This window comes from Triticum dicoccoides, chromosome 5A (genome assembly GCF_002162155.2).
Source record: "Triticum dicoccoides isolate Atlit2015 ecotype Zavitan chromosome 5A, WEW_v2.0, whole genome shotgun sequence".
Taxonomy (NCBI): Eukaryota; Viridiplantae; Streptophyta; class Magnoliopsida; order Poales; family Poaceae; genus Triticum; species Triticum dicoccoides.
The window spans coordinates 651,572,596-651,592,689 of NC_041388.1; positions in this window are offsets into that span (position 1 = coordinate 651,572,596).

Genomic DNA, 20,094 nt, shown 5'->3' on the forward strand with positions numbered 1-20,094 from the left:
TATATAGAAGAGAGGTGTAGGAGAAAGAAAGAGGCCGTTTATGGAGGAGGGTATCATTAATGAGGAGAGAAGAGAGGTAGGAAGAAGAGAGAAGAAGATAAACAATGGTTGAGTTAGAGTAAAGAGGGGAGAGAGGGCAAAGTGAGGGAGAGGAGGGGAAGTGGGTGGAAAAGGTGGCACCAGCCGCAACTAGCAGTAGGGCTGCTTTGCAAAAATCGCTGCTGCTATTGGACTTGGTAGTAGCGTTTTCCAGGAAAAGCGCTACTACTAAGTGGGGCCCACAAGCAGTAGCGGCGCATAAAAACAGAGCACTGCTACTAAACTGTTAGTAGTAGCGCTTTTTTCTGTACACCGCTACAACGACAAAAACAGTCGGTGGCCTCGTCTGGTCCCACATAGTAGTAGCGCGTTTCTGCTTCACTGCGCTACTACTATGGAGTTACTAGTAGCGCTAAAGCGCTACTACTAAATAGCAGCAGCGTTTACTTCTTTCCAGCGCTACTACTATGCTATTGTGTATAAGCGTTTTCCTAATAGTGTGCACTTATACTGAACTGAGACATGCAGCTTAGCTTCTGCTCCTACTACACGTTAACAGCCAAATACCAATCCCCCACACAAAAAACAGCCAAATACCAAAATCTGAATCTTGAGTAATAATATCTTCCATATAGATCAAGAGTTCAAATGAATGGTTATATGAGAATTAAGAGTAGCATGCATGCATGTACTAGTACTGAAAATGTAAGAGATCTGGTTTGGTCCTAGAGCTGCCACTTGCTCTTTGTTGCCAAGTAAAGGCCATGATTAGACATAGTTCTATTGTCTATGGGCTGCTAGAAAAAAACAGGATAAAGAATGACTCTGAGCTGAAAAGAGGATTAGAATATGCATGTATGAAAAACTGGCAACTGAAATTGTCACCGTGTATTGCAGGACACAAACATGCAGTAACAAAATGCTTCAGCTGTCATTATACATATTGTTCATGTGCATAAGAGCATGAAAATCTTAGGTAATGTTATTTGTTAGGGCCCCAAGCATGCTTCTTGAGTATGAAAATCGGCTTACCCCTTGCAGCGACTCGGCCAGCAGTTATAAGAAGATATAGTGGGATATGCCCCCATTTAGCGGTTTTGCTTAAATCATACGAAAAAACAAAAAATAATGGTACAATACGGTAAAGTATACTACTTCCATCCCATAACATTAGACGTATTACATCCAATATGGTTTTTGGGACGGAGGGAGTATGATCTATCGTATGTACATGTCACAGACAGATATTTCAATCACATATAGCAACTAGCACGTCTTATGCCATGCCAAGACGGCTATTGGCTGGAGTGACGGGCACGTCTTGTCATAGAGGTGGGCGAGAGTTACCCGTCAGCGGTGACGAGAGCCACCACCGCAAGAAACACAACCAAGGTTACGCATCGCGCCGCCAGTTCCATCAAGAACAATTGCGAGATGGCGAGAGGAAGGGAGGAAAGCGAAATTTGTGACTAAGTGAGGATGTAGCTACACACTCGGGAAGAGAAGGAGAGAGGCTATACAACGAAAATGCCCGGATGAACCGGGCGCGGGCACAAGTCGTGATATGGTTGGTCCAAAGTTAGATGGGCTCCACGGCAGCAGTTGGAGTACAAAAGAGGTACGGGGAGGGGGCAAATGCTTAAAAAGAATCTAAGTCCTCCCTAAAATATTCCTTCATAAAATGTCTACTTTTAGAGATATAGTTTGATGTCTACTTTTTTTAATACACATTGTACATTTTTAGTATGCATCTAAATAATTCTATACGTTTAATTTTCAAAATAAATGCTTAACATTTATTTCAAATAGTTGTTCCAAACATTTTTTGAATACATGTTTACATTTTCAAATACACGTTGTAACATTTTTTGCATGATACGGAACATGTTTTAAACTAAGTGAACATTTGACATTGGATATTTGTTTATAGAAATATCACAAACATTTTTTTGAAATGTGTGAGTATTTTTTAAATGTAATGTGTAATTTTTAATTGTTATGAAACTTTTTTTGAAATAGAAAAACATTTCTATTACATTGTATAACATTGTTTCTAAATGTCAATTGTTTTTACTGCTACAAACATTCAGAGTTGAGGGAACATTCAGTACATCAACATTTTAAAAAATGTGTGAGGAACACTTAAAAAAATCTTTTTGTAATTCATGCATTTAGTATTTTTCAAAATATAAAAAAAAGTAAAAAAAGGCATGATGCCAGTGTGACAAGTCCATGTGATTGCTGGACTGGCCCACTACTGGCTCGCTGCAGACGACCCTCATGTAGGAGCTACCACGAGCGATACATAGTTTCCGAAACCTTTGGATTATTTCTTCTATCAGAGATTGACACAACGAATAAGGTGTTTTCAAATGATTTTATTATAATTCTTAGTCATAGGAGTTAATTAGTACTTTTCTGGATCTTAAATCGAAATCAGTGTACCTGTAATTATTATGAGTACGAATAAAATTACTCGTGTTTCTAAAAATGACGCTTCCGAAGCCCCCTATTTGGCGCGTAGCTCGCCCGCGAGCGACCTATGGGCCATCCCATTTGAGGTATATTTCCTCACTGGTTTTCTCGTTTTCTCTTTCATTTCTGTTCCCGTTTCTTCTTTCTTTATCTTTTTTCTTTTACACTTTTTTCTTTCTTGCTTTTGTTTAGTTTTTATTTTTTTTCCTTTTTCTTTTTTCCTTTTTCTTGTCTATATTTTTTCTGTTTCTTTTTCTTTGCATACATATTTCAAATATTTTAACATTTTTCAAAATCATGAACAACTTTTTATTTTTGTATATTTTCTTTCTTCTTTGGGGTTTTTTTATTTGATTTATTTTCTGTTTGACTTTTCTTTTTATTTTTTAACTTGTGAACATCTTTCAAATTCATAACATTTTCTTGAAATCGTGAACGGTTTTTGAAATCATGAATGTTTGTGTAAAATGGTGAACGTTTTTTAAGTTTGTGAATATTTTTTACAAATTCTTGAACATTTGTAAAATTCACAATTTTTTTGAAATTGCGTAGATTCTTTGGAACACGTGAACACTTTTGGAAATTTTGGAACAATTTTTAAAATTCAGGAACTTTTTCTGTTTTTGACGACCATCTTTTGAGTTCATGAATACATCTTGATTCAGTGAACATTTGTTCGAAATTTCTGAACATTTTTTGAATATTTTGAACATTTTTTTTCTAAAAATTGATGAACTTTTTTTGGAATTGTAAGCATTTTTGAATAGACGAACATTTTTTGTAATCGTGAATATTTTATGAATCCGTGAGCATTTATCATTTCGATACATCTTTTCATATCATGATTTTTTTCCTGGCTTCCGTCGCGTACGACGCCATATAGGAGATACCGTGCTCCCCCATTGTTTTCCTTTAGCACTAAATATAATCACGGTGGAGCAGGCGGCAAATAGACTAGGCAACGGCAGGGGCAGAGCCCGGCTCAACTTGGTTTCATGCATTGTTTTGTGTTCGCAAACTGCAGTTCGTTTGTTTTCTCTCGTTCGCTATTTGTTTCTTTTTTCCAGTTCTTTTCTGCTTTTTGTTCTTTTTAAAATATTTTTGGAGGTTTTCCTTTTTTTCTTTTTTTTCTTTTCACTTTATTCTTCTTAGTACATGGTGAACAATTTTGTAATACATTGATGAACAACTCACTAATTTACGATGAATGCACACTATTTTTTTATAATATAAATTGAATATGTTTTAATATATGATGATTTTTATTAATTGCAAAACGAACATCTTTTAATACACACTGAAAAAAAATTATATACGTGAACTTTTTTCAATATATGGTGAATGTTCTTTTAATATACACTGAGATTTTCCAAAATACATACTGCACATTTTTATAAAATATATTTTTATTTTGTAATAGGGTTTTAAATATCTAGCTCCATAAAAACAGCCGGTTTTTTTGGAGGAAAACCAACTTTTTTTGGAGGAAAACCAAAAACGAACTAAAAGTGAAGAGAAAACCCTCGCAAAAAAAAGTGAAGAGAAATAACTTTTTTTTGAGACACTGAAGAGAAAAAACTGAAAACCCGCTTGAGGGAAAGTGGGCCGGTACATTTCCCAGGCTTTTCAGGCGTAGCCTCTGCTGTTTGACGAGGTCTCTAAAATCTGTCGCAAAAAAAAAAGAGGTCTCTAAAATCGCATAGTTGTTCCGGCACAACTACAAAAACGTCATAGCGGGGAGAAACCCCGTTATTTAAAACTTTGATTAGCAGAATATCATCGTCATCTCATGCAGCCACCTTCAATTTTGACAACCCAGCGATGGTGTTCTCTTCATTGTATTTGCTTGCTTGGTACAGTAGGTTTTTGTAGGCATGTGAGACAAACACTATACATGAGAAAGTAATTGTCGCAGTACGTAGGAAATGAAGACATGTTTATTTGTCAACTTGCCACCTGAATATATTACTCAAAGTGATCATTATGTCAGGAGAGTGATCCAATTTATAAGGGAAACATGATCGAAAACTTAAACAAGTTGACCCATTTATAAGGGAAAACGGGCTGAAAACCGTACAACAAGGTTACAAGGAGAAGAGAAGAACAGGACACCCAACAAGGGCGGGACCTAGCTAGCAGACTAAAAGGACCACCACCACGAAAGACACAAGTAATTGTGGGGTGCCGTCGAGGGATCACAATACTTAGACTTTGTGAGGAACCTAATGCATCGCATTGCGTGCATACCGAGCCCCACACAGGAACCGAACCATGTTTGAGACCCTAGAGAGTTAGAGCATCTCCAGCCGTTCGGTCTTCCAGGGTGCCGAAAAAGAGCCCCCTGAGGGCGAGCCGGCGGTAGATTGGCGCGTGGGGGTGAGCGGGTTCCCAGCCGCTCGCCCTAGGGTCGCCCCAGACGCGCATTTTTTTTAAACACATGAATTCGGCAAAGTTTGACCAAATTCGGCATAAATTCGGCTAACTTGACATTCATATTAAACATGTTCGGCGTTTACATAAATTATTTAAAAAATACATTTACGGGGCGAAGAAGTCGCTGAGCGCCGCGAAGTCGCCGACGTCGCCGCCGTACTCGTCGGCGGCGGCGGCCTTCTCCTTCTTGACGGCGCGGCCGCGACCCTTGCCCGGCGTCTCCAAGGCAGACCGGTGGTGGCGGCGGCGCATCGTCGTCATCGTGTCGTCGAGGACGACGACGCCTCCCTCGCCCCGGCCGCGGCGCCGGGCTTCGAAGCGCTCGAAAGCAGCGATCTGGCGCTGCAGCTTCGTCCGTGCCCAGTCGTCACGCGCCCACTTCAGGGTCGCCTCGTCGTCGAGCTCCTCCTCCTTGACGCCGCCGGCGAGCCCGGGGAGCCCCGGCTCCGTCTTCGGTTTGACGAAGCGCGGAGGTGCCGAGGAGGGGGCGCGCTGGCCGCCCTCGTTAATGACGATGCTGGCGCTGCGGGTGCGCCGACCGAGCGCGTCTCTGTGGCGGGCTCGAGCTTGACGCCGAAGAGCGCCGACGAGGAGGAGTGGGAGGAGGAGGAAGAGGAGGAAGAGTCGAACCTCCTCAGCACCCATGGCTCGATGCTCCGGCGAGAGGGGGGGGACGGGCGCCGCGGCAGGGTATGCCAGCGGCGGGTTGTTGCCGCCCTCGAGGTGCTCCAGCACCCCGTGCAGTGTGCGGCTGGGGACGCCCCACCAGAGGCGGCGGCCGTCGCTGTTCTTGACGCCCCCCATCACCGACGCCCCCGTTCGTGGACGCCAGCCGCTGCGCTGCCGCCGTTGGAAATACTCCGTCCACGCCGCGTGGTTGTCGGCGGCGTACTGGGGGAGGGCGCGTTGCTCGTCAGTCATGGCGGACCGCACGCGGTCAACCTCGGCGGCGAAGAAGTCGGGGCGCGCGTCGACGTCGGGCACCGGGGGAATGGGGACGCTGTCGTTGCCGAGCCTCCACCCTGTTGGCTCGGCGCGCATGTCCGGCGGCGCCGGGATGTTGTCCTCGAACACAAGCCATGCCTCCGACGACTGGAGCGAGCGGTAGCCGAAGCCGTTGGCCGCTGTGGTGTCGCCGGGAAAGTGCTCGGCCATCGCTGGAGAGGGAAGGAGGGAAGGGGAGGACGGGGGTAGGTAAAGCTCGGCGGCGCGGACGGGAGAGGGTAGAGCTCTACGGCGTACTGGGGGAGAGCAGAGCTCGGCGGCGGCTGGTTTGGGCTCGGGATATGTGGCCAGCGGCGAGGGGCAGCGGCGGATCTTTATAGCCCGCGTCGTGTGTACGCGTGGCAGGAGGGAAGCCATCGCCGCTGAAAGGGCATTTTCCTACTTTATGTTTTGGATGATGATGACAACCCTTGGTGGTCTAAACGTGTGCTTTATGTTTCAGGTTCTTGATGCTTAGGCTTACATCGGATTGCTATTACCTCTCGAAGGAAAAGACCGAAGACGTGTCCTCTACGGTTTTATTTTCTTTGGTCGTAGAGTACCCGTACTATCAAGAGGGAATCCTCATTAGGAAGCTCTGGGGGGATCAGTTCACGTACACTTTTCTCACCCTCTCTTTGCCTTCTTCAGGTGTGTGTGTGAGAGAGTTTTCCTTGCCTCTTCCCCTCTTTTCTTTTCTGCTCACTGTTTCTGCCCAGCGGTTGTACCGCTCTCTGGAGCGGTTGTACCGCTGGGTCTTGTCGCTCACCAGCTGTGCTCGAGTGGTTGTACCACTGCCTCCGGGCGGTGGTACCGCCACCATGCTCTGCAACAGCTGGGGCGGTGGTTCCGTCCATGCACCGCTCAAGTACCGCTATCGCTTCTGGTTTGATGCGGTTCTTGGGCGGTAGTGGCCCGGTTGGTCCGGTCGTTCCACGATGACCAGTACCACCGGTGGTCCGAGCGGTTCTTCCGCTCAGGATTTAGCCACCCAAGAGCTCAAGGCCATGTGGTTGTTCCGGCCAGGCACCGCCCAAGTACCGGTCAAGCTCCTGTTTTGATGCGGTGTTTGTGCGGTGGCCAGGCGGTTAGTCCGGTTATTTTTCTTAGCCGGTACTACCGCCCCCCTGGTCTGGTTGTACCGCTTGGTAGGGTTCTGCAGATACACCGTGAGTCCCGGTTGTACCGGGACAAGGACCGGTTGTACCGCTGCAGTGCTAAAATCACAGTAACGGTTGGAAATCAAGGGTGACTATATACGGGAGCTTCTCCCACCTACCACTCCTACCTTTGACCTCTCTCACTCCACCATTGATGCCCTTCAAGCTCTCTTGCCCAATCTCTCTCTAGCCACTCAAACTTGTTGATTTGCTAGGGATTGAAGAAGGAGACCTAGATCTACACTTGCACCAAAGGATATTTGGTTCCCCCATACTTTCTTGTGTGGATTTGTTACTCTTGGGTGTTTGAGCACCCTAGACGGTTGAGGTCACCTCGGAGCCATATTCCATTGTGGTGAAGCTTCGTGATTTCGTTGGAAGCCTCCAATTAAGTTGTGGAAAGAGCCCCAACCTTGTTTGTAAAGGTTCGGTAGCCGCCTTCAAGGGCACCAATAGTGGAATCACGGCATCTCGCATTGTGTGAGGGCGTGAGGAGAATACGGTAGCCCTAGTGGCTTCTTGGGGAGCATTGTGCCTCCACACCGCTCCAACGGAGACGTACTTCCTCTCAAAGGGAAGGAACTTCGGCAACACATCCTCGTCTCCACCGTCTCCACTCTTGGTTATCTCGTGCCTTTATTTAAGCAAGCTTACTTGTTTTATATCTCTTGCTTGCTTGTGTACCTATCCTCGTTGCATCATATAGGTTGCTCACCTAGTTGCATTTCTAGACAACCTATTTTGATGCAAACTTTAACTTGTTAAAGAAAAGCTAAAAATTGTTAGTTGCCTATTCACCCCCCCTCCTCTAGTCAACCATATCGATCCTTTCAATTGGTATCAGAGCCTCGTCTCTTTATTAAGGACTTTACCGTCCAAAGAGTATGGTTGATACCGTAGACGGTGTGGAGGAACACTCCGGTGTGAATCCGATCTCGTCTACGGGAGATGGGGGAACTTCGGTCTCTCGCGAGGAGTTCAATGTGGCCTTGGAGACATTGAAAACCTCCATGACGACCGAAGTCGAAAACATGTTTACTAAATTTCTTGAGGGATTTAAACTATCCACCGCACCGTTGAAAGTGGGTGATCCCGCCAACAAGGTGACGGATGCTATCCCCGACAAGGGGGAAGCTAGTAGTGAAAAGGCTCCTTCTTCTAGTGGCAAGAATGGCACCGACATCTTTGCCCATGTGGAACCACCACTTGTTTATGGTGGACCGGTTCCTTCCACTCATTTGAATCATGCCGGTCCTCCCCCTAAGATTGTGAAAAATGAGGATTTTGATTCTTGGGTTTACCGCTTTAAATGTCATTTAAATCATGTGAACACTAACCTTTGGAGAATCATTGAAGAAGGTTTCTATCCACATGATCCAAGCAACTTCACTCCTCGAGAAGCCGCGGACAATCAATTCAATGAGAATGCTCTCTTCATCATTCAAGATGCTATTCCACCCGAAGACCTACCTCATCTTCGTCCTTTCGCCTTGGCCAAAGATGCATGGCATTGTGTTGTGTCTCTCTACCGGGGAAGCGCAAGCATTCAATGCTCCAACTATGAAGTGGTACAAGATGAGGCCGATGAGTTTGCAATGAAGGAAGATGAAGAACCTCGTGAGCTCTATCGGAGAGTAACCAAACTCGCGGTCTCACTATGAGATCACGGGAGCAAGGACACGGATGACAATTGGATCAGGCGCAAATTCCTCAAGGCAATGATGCCCTATCACAAGGCCATGTCCTCCGTCATTCGTCAAAGACCGGACTTCCACACTTTGACCTCAAGCGAAGTGTTGGATGAGTTTGTGGCCATGAACATTTTGGACAAGACCGCCGACAATGCGGTGCTCCGTTCTCAACGGGCAAAGAAGCCTAACCTTGCATTGAAGGCCAAGCTCATAGTGGAAGACGAAGAAGAGGAAGAAGAGGAGAGCAACCCCGAAGATACGAAGTATGCATATCATGAACACATGGCACTTGCTTCAAGGCAATTTTGGAGCAAGAAAAACTCAAGGCCAAACTTTAGCAAAAACAACTCGAGTGGTACAAGGGGCAAGCAACGTGTAAGGACTTGCTACAATTGCGGCAACGTGAGTCATTTCGTTGCGGAATGCCCGTATGAGAAGAGGGAAGACAATGGTGGCAAACTCATCCGAAAGGACAAGGCCAAGTCGTTCCCCAACAAGAACAACTTCACCAAGAAGACTCATCCCAAGGCCTTGGTTGTGCAAGAAGAGTACAATGAGGATGATGACGATGATGAAGATGATGAGTCGGTTGCCATGGCCTCTGTTGCCATTGCAACAACATCACGGGTGTCTCTCTTCGACTCACCCAACGAGAGCATCACCGCCAAGTGCCTCATGGCTAAAGCCACCAACAAGGTAACCTCCAACATCAAAACTACCATCATTAATCATCCTTCCCAAACGGATAGCATTAATGAATTTGAGGGAGCTAATGTGGAGGCTAACGAGTTTGAGGCCTTTATGGGCAAACTCAAGGGAAAATCCAAGAAGCACTTTATTACTCTCTTGGAACAACTTGGTGAGGACATGATCGAGGCTCACGAAGACACCATCTCTAAGATGGAAGGACATAGTCGTGACTATGCCGATGAGATTTCGGATCTTTCCAATGCTCTTGAGGAAGAGTGTGGTCTTCGTTTGGCTCTTGAGGAGTCACACAACGTAGATCATGCTAAGTTAGAGAAAGATTATGATCATGCCCTCGTTGTTTCTCGTGTGCTAAATTCCGAGAAGGCCAAACTCGGGGTTGATCTTGCTAGATTCAAAGAGGAGTTTGATATACTTGACAAGGCCCATATTCACGCTAGTCTCAAGGAGTCCCATGATCAACTCCAAGTGAAGCTAACTAAGGAGAAAGCAACTTTTCCTCATATGGTTTTAATTGATAATGCAAATGCTACTAACCCGTGTTGTGAGCATATACATCTTGTTGAGGAAAATGCTAAGTTGAAGGAGCAACTTGAGAGAGGTCTTGCGACTTGCATACAAGGCAAGAAGAACCTCAACGATCTCTTGACCAACCAAAAGGGAGGTGTGGCCAAGGAAGGGGTTGGGTACGTCCCCGACTCCAAGAACAAGAAGAAGAATGACAAGACCAAACGGCCTCCTCCTCTCATGCAAACCTTTGTGAGGGAGGGAGAGAGTGCCCCCGAGGAGAAGAAGAAGAATAATGTCAAGAAGGGCAATGTCACCCCTCCCAACAAAGCCGGTGATTTTAATCCTTCTTATGTGTTATGCCGTGCTAGTGATGGGCATGTTTATGCCAAATTTGTTGGTTCTCTTCATGAATACATTGAATGGTCTATTTGGGTTCCTAAGACCCTTGTTACTAACATCAAAGGACCCATTACAAAATGGGTACCTAAAACCAAGCATTGATCTCTTGTAGGTGTTTGCTTCCGGTGGTGGATCATGGTTGCTTGATAGCGGAGCTACAAATCATATGATCGGAAGCAAGGACTTGGTGGTGGATGTGCACAAGGTTCCATCTATGCCCACCAATGTTGAGTGGGGTGATGCCTCATCTTCTAAGGTATTGGGACTTGGCAAGGTGGTCATCTCTCATGATCTCACGATCGAGAAGGTCATGCTTGTTGAGTCCCTTGCATACAATTTACTTTCCGTTCGTCAACTTGCAATCATGGGCTTTGCCACTTTCTTTGATATCGATACCGTGGCCCTCTTGTGGAGCAAGACTCTTAAAGTAGCCTTTGTTGGGCATGTCGAGAACGGTCTATATGTGATTAACTTTTCGGAGCGACCCACTAAGACCGTGACATGCCTAATGGCTAAAGTTGATGTGGGATGGCTTTGGCATCGCCGTTTAGCCCATGTCAATATGAGATCTTTGCAAAGTCTCCTCAAGGGGGACCATGTCCGTGGACTAACGAATGTTAGTTTTGCTAAAGATCGTGCTTGCAGTGCCTGTATCGAAGGAAAGCTACATGAGAAGGCTCACCCTCCCACGACTATCATTTATTCAAAGAGGCCTTTGGAGCTCCTTCACATGGATCTCTTTGGGCCTCCATACTTCGATAGTCTTGGAGGTAGGAAGTATTGCTTGGTGATTGTGGATGACTACTCAAGGTACACGTGGGTGTATTTCTTCAAGAGGAAGAGCGAGACCCAACAAACCGTCATTGACTTTGCAAATGAAGCACAACGTCAACACAATGCAAAGATCTTAACAATAAGAAGTGACAACGGCACCGGGTTCAAGAACTACACCTTGGATGAATTTCTTAGTGATGAGGGAATCAAGCATCAATATTCCGCACCATACACCCCTCAACAAAACGGTGTTGCGGAAAGGAAGAACCGGACGTTGATGGATGCGGCAAGGACCATGATGGCGGAGTTCAAGTCTCCGTACAACTTTTGGGCCGAAGCCATCAACACCGCGTGTCATGCATCCAATCGGCTCTACCTCCGCAAGGGCTTGAACAAGACTCCATATGAGATACTCATCGGTAACAAGCCCAACCTCAAGTACTTCCGGGTGTTCGGGTGTAAGTGTTTCATTCTCAAGAAAGGTGTTCGGTTGTCTAAATTTGAGGCTAGAGCTCATGAGGGCATATTTGTTGGTTATGCTACAAACTCTCATGCTTACCGTGTCCTCAATAAATCCACGGGACTTATTGAGGAGACGTGTAACGTGGAGTTTGATGAGAATAACGGCTCCCAAGTGGAGCAAAGTGGCACTTGTGATGTAGGTGATGAAATTCCTCCTCAAGCCATAAGAAGAATGTGTGTTGGTTTTATCCTACCCATTGAGGAACCCCTTGTGGCCGAAGGAGAAGGACAATGCTCCACTCAAGTGGAGCCATCACCAACCCAAGGCCCACACGCTTCCAAAGAACAAAGTGAAGGCCCTCAACCTCATGAACAAGACCAAGGGCAAGATCATACTCAAGACGGTGTTGACACACCAAGTGATGCCCAAGGTCAAGTTCTCTCCCCCGAGCAAGTTCAAGATCAAGAACAAGTTCATGACGGCGCTCAAGATGATCAAGTAACCGCTCCTCAACTCACCACCGATGAGGAATTAGAGCGTCGTGCCGCCAAGATTGCATCCAAGCTCTCCACCAAGGATCATCTCAGACGAATGTGCTTGGAAGCTTAAGAAAGGGGGTAAGCACTCGTAGACAATTAGCAAATTATTGTGAGCATCACGCGTTTGTCTCTTGTGTGGAATCCCACAAGGTCTATGAGGCGCTAGAAGATCCGGATTGGCTCAATGCCATGCACGATGAACTCAACAACTTCAAGCGCAACAAAGTGTGGAGATTGGTGCCAAGGCCAACGGGGAACCACAATGTCATTGGAACCAAGTGGATATTCAAGAACAAGCAAGATGCCCATGGGATTATCATTCGCAACAAGGCTCTTTTGGTAGCACAAGGCTACTCCCAAGTCGAGGGTATCGACTACGGTGAAACCTTTGCTCCCGTTGCTCGTCTTGAATCCATTTGCTTGTTAATTGCATATGCTTCTCATCATAATTTTAAGTTACAACAAATGGATGTGAAGAGTGCTTTTCTTAATGGTCCCATTAATGAATTGGTTTACGTCAAGCAACCCCCCGGGTTCGAGGATCCCTACTTTCCCGATCATGTGTATCAACTCGATAAGGCGCTCTATGGCCTTAAACAAGCCCCACGTGCATGGTATGACCACCTTACCAAGTTGTTACAAGACCGTGGTTTTGAAGTTGGACTAATCGACCCCACTCTTTTTACTAAGAAGGTCAAAGGGGAGTTGTTTGTGTGCCAATTATATGTTGATGATATTATCTTTGGTTCTCCTAACAAAGCTTTCAATGAGGAATTTGCCGCTCTCATGACCTCAAAGTTCGAGATGTCCTCCATGGGAGAGTTGAAGTTCTTTCTAGGGTTCGAAGTGAAGCAAAGAAGAGAAGGAACTTTCATCAATCAATCCAAATACACTCAAGACATGCTCAAGAGATTCAAGCTAAGTGACGTCAAGCCGGCTTCCACTCCAATGCCCACCAAGTGCCAACTTGACTTAGATCCCAATGGTAAAGTGGTGGATCAAAAGGTATATCGTTCCATGATTGGATCCTTGCTTTACCTTTGTGCATCTAGACCGGACATCATGTTGAGTGTGGGAATTTGTGCACGGTTTCAAGCCACACCTAAGGAAAGTCACTATGTGGCGGTCAAATGAATCTTTCGATATTTGGCTCATACCCCAAACTTTGGCCTATGGTACCCCAGATGATCAAACTTCAAGCTTGTAGGGTACTCGGATTCCGATTGGGCGGGAGACAAAGTGGATAGGAAGTCCACTTCCGGAGGGTGCCAATTCCTTGGTTGCTCTTTGGTAAGTTGGTCTCCCAAAAAGCAAAGTTGTGTGTCTCTCTCGTTCACTGAGGCGGAGTATGTTGCCGCCGGTAGTTGTTGTGCTCAACTCCTATGGATGAGGCAAACTTTAAAGGATTACGGTGTCACTTGTGACAAAGTGCCTCTTTGGTGCGACAATGAAAGTGCCATCAAGATCTCTCTCAATCCGGTGTAACATTTCAAGACGAAGCATATTGAGATCCGGTATCACTTCATCCGGGATCACATTAGACGAGGAGAGATCGAGCTCAACTATGTCAACACTCATGACAACCTTGCAGATATTTTCACGAAGCCCTTGGATGAAGCAAGATTTCGCGAGTTAAGGCATGAGCTAAATATCATTGATTCGAGCAATGTGGCTTGAACCCTTGCACACCCTACCACGCTCAACTTGTTGTCTAGTTTAGGTGTAGGCATGGACATAGGGGGAGTGTTGTTCTCTCAATGAACTCTCCCTCCCCCCATTATGCATAAATTGATTGTATCTTTCACATTAGCCATATTTGATGGTACTTGTGCTTCAAAGACGAGTTTTGGTCATGGACCCAAGGATAATTCTTCGCGGTGCCATACCAATTGACTCAAACATAGGTGGCCTCGGCCACCGTCCTCTCTTTGGGGAGTTGAAGTTAGCCTTGCTGCTCTCGTGTTGTTTTCTCTCTTTCTCTCTTTGCTCTTTGTGTTAGGTTCTCCTAGGGTGTTGTTTCTATCCTGTTTTTGTGCCCCTTCTTCCTCCCTTCGGATTGCACTCATTTGATCTTGGCTTGGGCTTAGGTGGTCGGGCGGTACAACCAGTACCACGAGTGGTTCTACCGCTGGTACCGGGTTGTGCTGTCCCAAGGGTTTCCGTTCGGTGCCTGGGCGGTTCCACCGCACACTCCCACGGTAACCCACGTCCGGTACTACCGGTTGTTGCCGTGCGGTACTACCGCTGCCTTCCAGGCACCGGAAGTACCGCCTCCATCCACCGGTCTGTACCAGACGAGCGGTACAACCGCTCCCCTAAGCGGTTCTACCGGGGCGTGCGTACGGGCCTATATATACTCGATGGGGCTGAAGGGCTGTCTTTTTTCCCTTCGTCCTTGTTCCTCTTTTTCTTGCCCTAGCCGCCGGCCATCTCTACCTCTGCCCCGGAGTGCGTCTCGCGCTTCGGATCCTTGGCTCTCCGTGGATTCTCTCCGTGGAGGCCTTCCGATCTCTTCCCATGGATGGTGGTATTGCCTCGTGCTCTTTGCCTCTAGTTTTTGTTTAGGGTTATTCCTTGCCTAGGGCTTTTCCCATCTTTCCGCGTTTAGTGTTTGTTCTATGGCTTAGAAGAGTTCTTTGTTAGCCTCCTGTCTTGTTTGCAGCACATAGAATTCGGAATATTACTTGTGTGATTCGTATGACTCGGTTAGATCTATCTTCCCTGGTAGTGCCACTTTCAGCGGTTCTACCGCCCCTATGGGCGGTACAACCGCTGGAGCGGTACTACCGCCTCTACGGGCAGTACAACCGCTGGAGCGGTACTACCGGCGGAAGATCCGGTACAACCGGAGTATATCAACCACTAAGCACTGTTCTATCTTCTCTGTTGTTGCAACTTGTTCCTTTTCTGCTAGTGGGTGCAATCCTCTCATCCTTGTTGGGTTTTTGTGTGTTCTTTTCGTGTGTGTGTTCAGGTGGCTCTAGTTCTCGCTCTGCTCCTCGCAAGACCAAGAAGAGGGCATGAAGGACCTTGCGACCGGTTGTGTCAGATGATGAAGAAGTTGTGATTCCCACCAAGCCCACTCGCCGTGAAAAGTCTGCAACTGCTAAGCAACGTGTTGTCGTGCTGTTGCATCGTTGGAAAGCCAAGGATTGGGAAGCCTACCGCTCAAAGAATCCGTATGAGGTTCCCATTGCTCCCTGTTGGACCACTGTTCAGTTCCGAAATGAGATGCAAGTGAAGATTTTTCATGAACTCTTTGAGCACAACAAGAACAGATATGCCAAGCAGTGGACAATTGATTTTGATCATTGGAGAAACAACATGGAGTATTTTGGTGAGGCACTAGCTCTCTGCGAGGAGTTTGATCTTGTCAAGATCATGTCAGTCAACTATGACTTTGATGTTCAACTTATCCATCAGTTCTATGCCACGGTTCATTTTGGAGAAGATGATGTGCGCACTCTCACCTTCATGTGTCGCGATGAATTGTTTCACGTTCCCTGGAGGACTTTCTGCAATGCTATTGGGTACGAGGATACCGGTCTGCAAGGAAGGGGTGGCATTCACCCTCATGATTTTCCTGAGTCCATGCCTCAGGAGAAGCTTGCCCCTCTGTACATTAGGGGCCGTGGGATTATTGGAGAATCCAAGGATTTGGAGAAGGTCTATGACATCATGCACCAAGTGTTCCGCAATGTGCTCTTGCCCAAGGTGGGCAATCAAGATGAGATTCATGGCTATCTGGTTGATTTGATGGTTGCTATGAAGACCATGGTGGGGACAGGGGCAACTTTGATGTGTCCAATTGGCTGTAGCATGAGATGTACAACATGGTCATCTACCGTAAAGTCCCAATCTACGCTCCGTTTGTCATGTGCTTTCTGAACTCTGTGTGGGCTGTTCGTCATCCTAGAGAGCTCCTCACTTCTCCAGACAACCTCACTGTTCATGAGGTCAAGCTCCTTAAGAAGAAGAAGCATGCCGAGCCTCGCTTCCCTGAACATGCTCCTGAGGATGTATATGCTACTTCTGACGATGAGGACTTTGAGCTGGAGCCAGGGGCCAAGCCTTCGTGGGTGGCCAAACTTACTGCCAAGGTGAAGAAGACCTTTTGTCTCCAGGCTGACATCTAGAAGAAGATGTATGAGGCACATGTCAATGAGAAGCTTGCACGGCGTCGCCAAATTGCAATGATGAAGCACCTCAACATGCAGGTTCAGAGTGGCTCTGAGAAGAGCATCACCCCAGAGGAGCGTTGGATCTCTACCCATAGCACCTGGACTGATGATGAAGCCCCTCCCCAGCCATCATCCTCATTTGCAGCAGCGGACAATGCCATGGAAGAATCTGATCACGACGACGATGATGACTCTGATGATGAAGATCCAGATGCGACTGAGGAGTCAGAGGAGGACGCCTGAGCTTTGGGTCGCTAGCTTCGCTCTTTTCCTTTTTGGTGTCTTGATGCCAAAGGGGGAGAGGGTTCTATAGGTCTCGGGGATTTGCTTGGGTTGTTTTCTCTTGTTCTCGTGTTTTGTGTTTGTTTGTGGACTTGGTTCGTTTCGTGCTGTGTGTGAGACTTGCTACTCCATTTACCTTTCTGATTCGTAGGTCTTTATCGTTATTATTGCCTCTAAGTATTATATTGTCTATCCTTTTGAGCTCAGAGTGATGAGTCTATAAAATCTAGGGGGAGTCTAGTCCTGAAAGTGTGCTCATGCTTTCTAACAGCTAGTACTTGTTGGGGCACACATTCAGGGGGAGTTCCGTCTAGATTTCATTGACTTATCTCTTGCAAATCGTGTTGTTGTCATCATCCACCAAAAAGGGGGAGATTGAAAGGGCATTTCCCTACTTTATGTTTTGGATGATGATGACAACCCTTGGTGGTCTAAACGTGTGCTTTATGTTTCAGGTTCTCGATGCTTAGGCTTACATCGGATTGCTATTACCTCTCGAAGGAAAAGATCGAAGACGTGTCCTCTACGGTTTTATTTTTTTTGGTCGTAGAGTAACCGTACTATCAAGAGGGAATCCTCATTAGGAAGCTCTGGGGGAATCAGTTAACGTACACTTTTCTCACCCTCTCTTTGCCTTCCTCGGGTGTGTGTGAGAGAGAGAGTTTTCCTTGCCTCTTCCCCTCTTTTCTTTTCTGCTCACTGTTTCTGCCCAGCGGTTGTACCGCTCTCTGGAGCGGTTGTACCGCTGGGTCTTGTCGCTCACCAGCTGTGCTCGAGCGGTTGTACCGCTGCTTCCGGGCGGTGGTACCGCCACCATGCTCTGCAACAGCTGGGGCGGTGGTTCCGTCCATGCACCGCTCAAGTACCGCTCTCGCTTCTGGTTTGATGCGGTTCTTGGGCGGTAGTGGTCCGGTTGGTCCGGTCGTTCCACGATGACCGGTACCACCGGTGGTCCGAGCGGTTCTTCCGCTCAGGACTTAGCCACCCAAGAGCTCAAGGCCATACAGTTGTTCCGGCCAGGCACCGCCCAAGTATCGGTCAAGCTCCTGTTTTGATGCGGTGTTTGTGTGGTGGCCAGGCGGTTAGTCCGGTTATTTTTCTTAGCCGGTACTACCACCCCCCTGGTCCGGTTGTACCGCTTGGTAGGGTTCTGCAGATACACCGTGAGTCCCGGTTGTACCGGGACGAGGACCGGTTGTACCGCTGCAGTGCTAAAATCACAGTAACGGTTGGAAATTGAGGGTGACTATATAAGGGAGCTTCTCCCACCTACCACTCCTACCTTTGACCTCTCTCACTCCACCATTGATGCCCTTCAAGCTCGCTTGCCCGATCTCTCTCTCTAGCCACTCAAACTTGTTGATTTGCTAGGGATTGAAGGAGGAGACCTAGATCTACACTTCCACCAAAGGATATTTGGTTCCCCCATACTTTCTTGTGTGGATTTTGTTACTCTTGGGTGTTTGAGCACCCTAGACGGTTGAGGTCACCTCGGAGCCATATTCCATTGTGGTGAAGCTTCATGGTTTCGTTGGGAGCCTCCAATTAAGTTGTGGAGAGAGCCCCAACCTTGTTTGTAAAGGTTCGGTAGCCGCCTTCAAGGGCACCAATAGTGGAATCACGGCATCTCGCATTGTGTGAGGGCGTGAGGAGAATACGGTGGCCCTAGTGGCTTCTTGGGGAGCATTGTGCCTCCACACCGCTCCAACGGAGACGTACTTCCTCTCAAAGGGAAGAAATTTCGGCAACACATCCTCGTCTCCAGCGTCTCCACTCTTGGTTATCTCGTGCCTTTATTTAAGCAAGCTTACTTGTTTTATATCTCTTGCTTGCTTGTGTACCTATCCTCATTGCATCATATAGGTTGCTCACCTAGTTGCATTTCTAGACAACCTATTTTGATGCAAACTTTAACTTGTTAAAGAAAAGCTAAAAATTGTTAGTTGCCTATTCACCCCCCCCCCTCTAGTCAACCATATCGATCCTTTCAGCCACGCCTCCCGTGACGCACAGACCCGTGAGGAATCAATGGAAGGCTGACCGGCGACAGCCTTGCCATTGATTCCCCGCGGAAAACCAAGGCGCGCTGGGGAAGACGAGGCGTCGTCTCGCTGACGCGGCTGGCCCGTGGCTCTTTCATGCCAAAACCGTTCGCCCCGGCGTCCCCGGGCATCCCACATTGCGCCGGGTTTGGTCTGGGTCCGCCGGCGTCACTTTCGGTCCAAGCCGACGAAAAACGAACTACTAGGGGCGCGACTAGGCCGATTTTTTGGCGCCGGCGTGGCAGAATCGTCTGAAAAGGCCTGTTGGGGGCGGGGCTGGAGATGCTTTTATATTGTCGTCGGCCATTTTTAGTGGTAGGTATAGGATCTGAATGATTGGAAGCAGTAGATTTTAGCCAATCCCGGAGACAAATCAACGCCTCCACATTGTCAGTTTTTAGTCTGGTTCAATGGTCGCTGATGACAAATCCGCTGGTGCTAAATGTTGACTCGGATGCGACAGTTGATCATTGAATAGCTAGCACGTGAGCAGTGCAACTCTTCATTCAAGTATTGATCAAGCTCACCTGTTGTTTTTTTACTAAATTGAGCCTCCCAATCAGCCATTGGAATATCTGCATATGTCAGCCACATCAAAACCGGTTTCTTCTTCTGAAGGATTAGAAAGAGAACCCTCTCATGACTAAATTTTGCACCACTTTTTACTATTTGTTTTGCATAGTATTTGTAGGATTTTCAAGATTTAACTGCACATGCACACCCTTTTTGTCTGATTTCACCATGATCCTCAATGGGAAGGTTATTTGAAGCATTAATTTGAAATCGCCGTTATATGGATAAAACTCGTGTCAATTGACATGATGATAACCACCATACGAAGTGCGATCACGTGTGAGCAAAACCAGACGCGAAGGGCTGTCCAGGAGAGAAGACACCGCCTGGTACAAGCGGGCCTGCTCGTACCAACGGTAGTACTGACCGGCGCCGCCTCCCCCTGGTCAACTACTTCAACCCCGTATGCTCAGATCATGCAAAGGACTCACATAGAGATAAACAGGACCAAGAAACCTCACCTCCGGAAGGGGTCCAGATGGGGAATCGGTAGAAGGGCACCGCCACGCCATCAACCCGATCAAGGAGACTTCAACATCGATGGTCATCACCACTGCATCCACATCTTCAACCTCTCATTCATATCTTTGTAATACCAAACTCTAGCATGGATTCATACGAGTGTTGCATTAATCATTCATCTATTATTCCCGTGACCATTGTGGTGATGTTTGTCACCTCCATGTCCAAGTAAACCCCCTTGTCGGGGATACTGAGGAACCTAATATGTGTATGAACTAAATGTCGATATGATACACGAGCCTCTTTTGAATTATTGAAGAATAAGAGGGTGCCCAAGGTGAGTGAAACTTCCATCCATGTTAGTAACAGGGAATCTCCT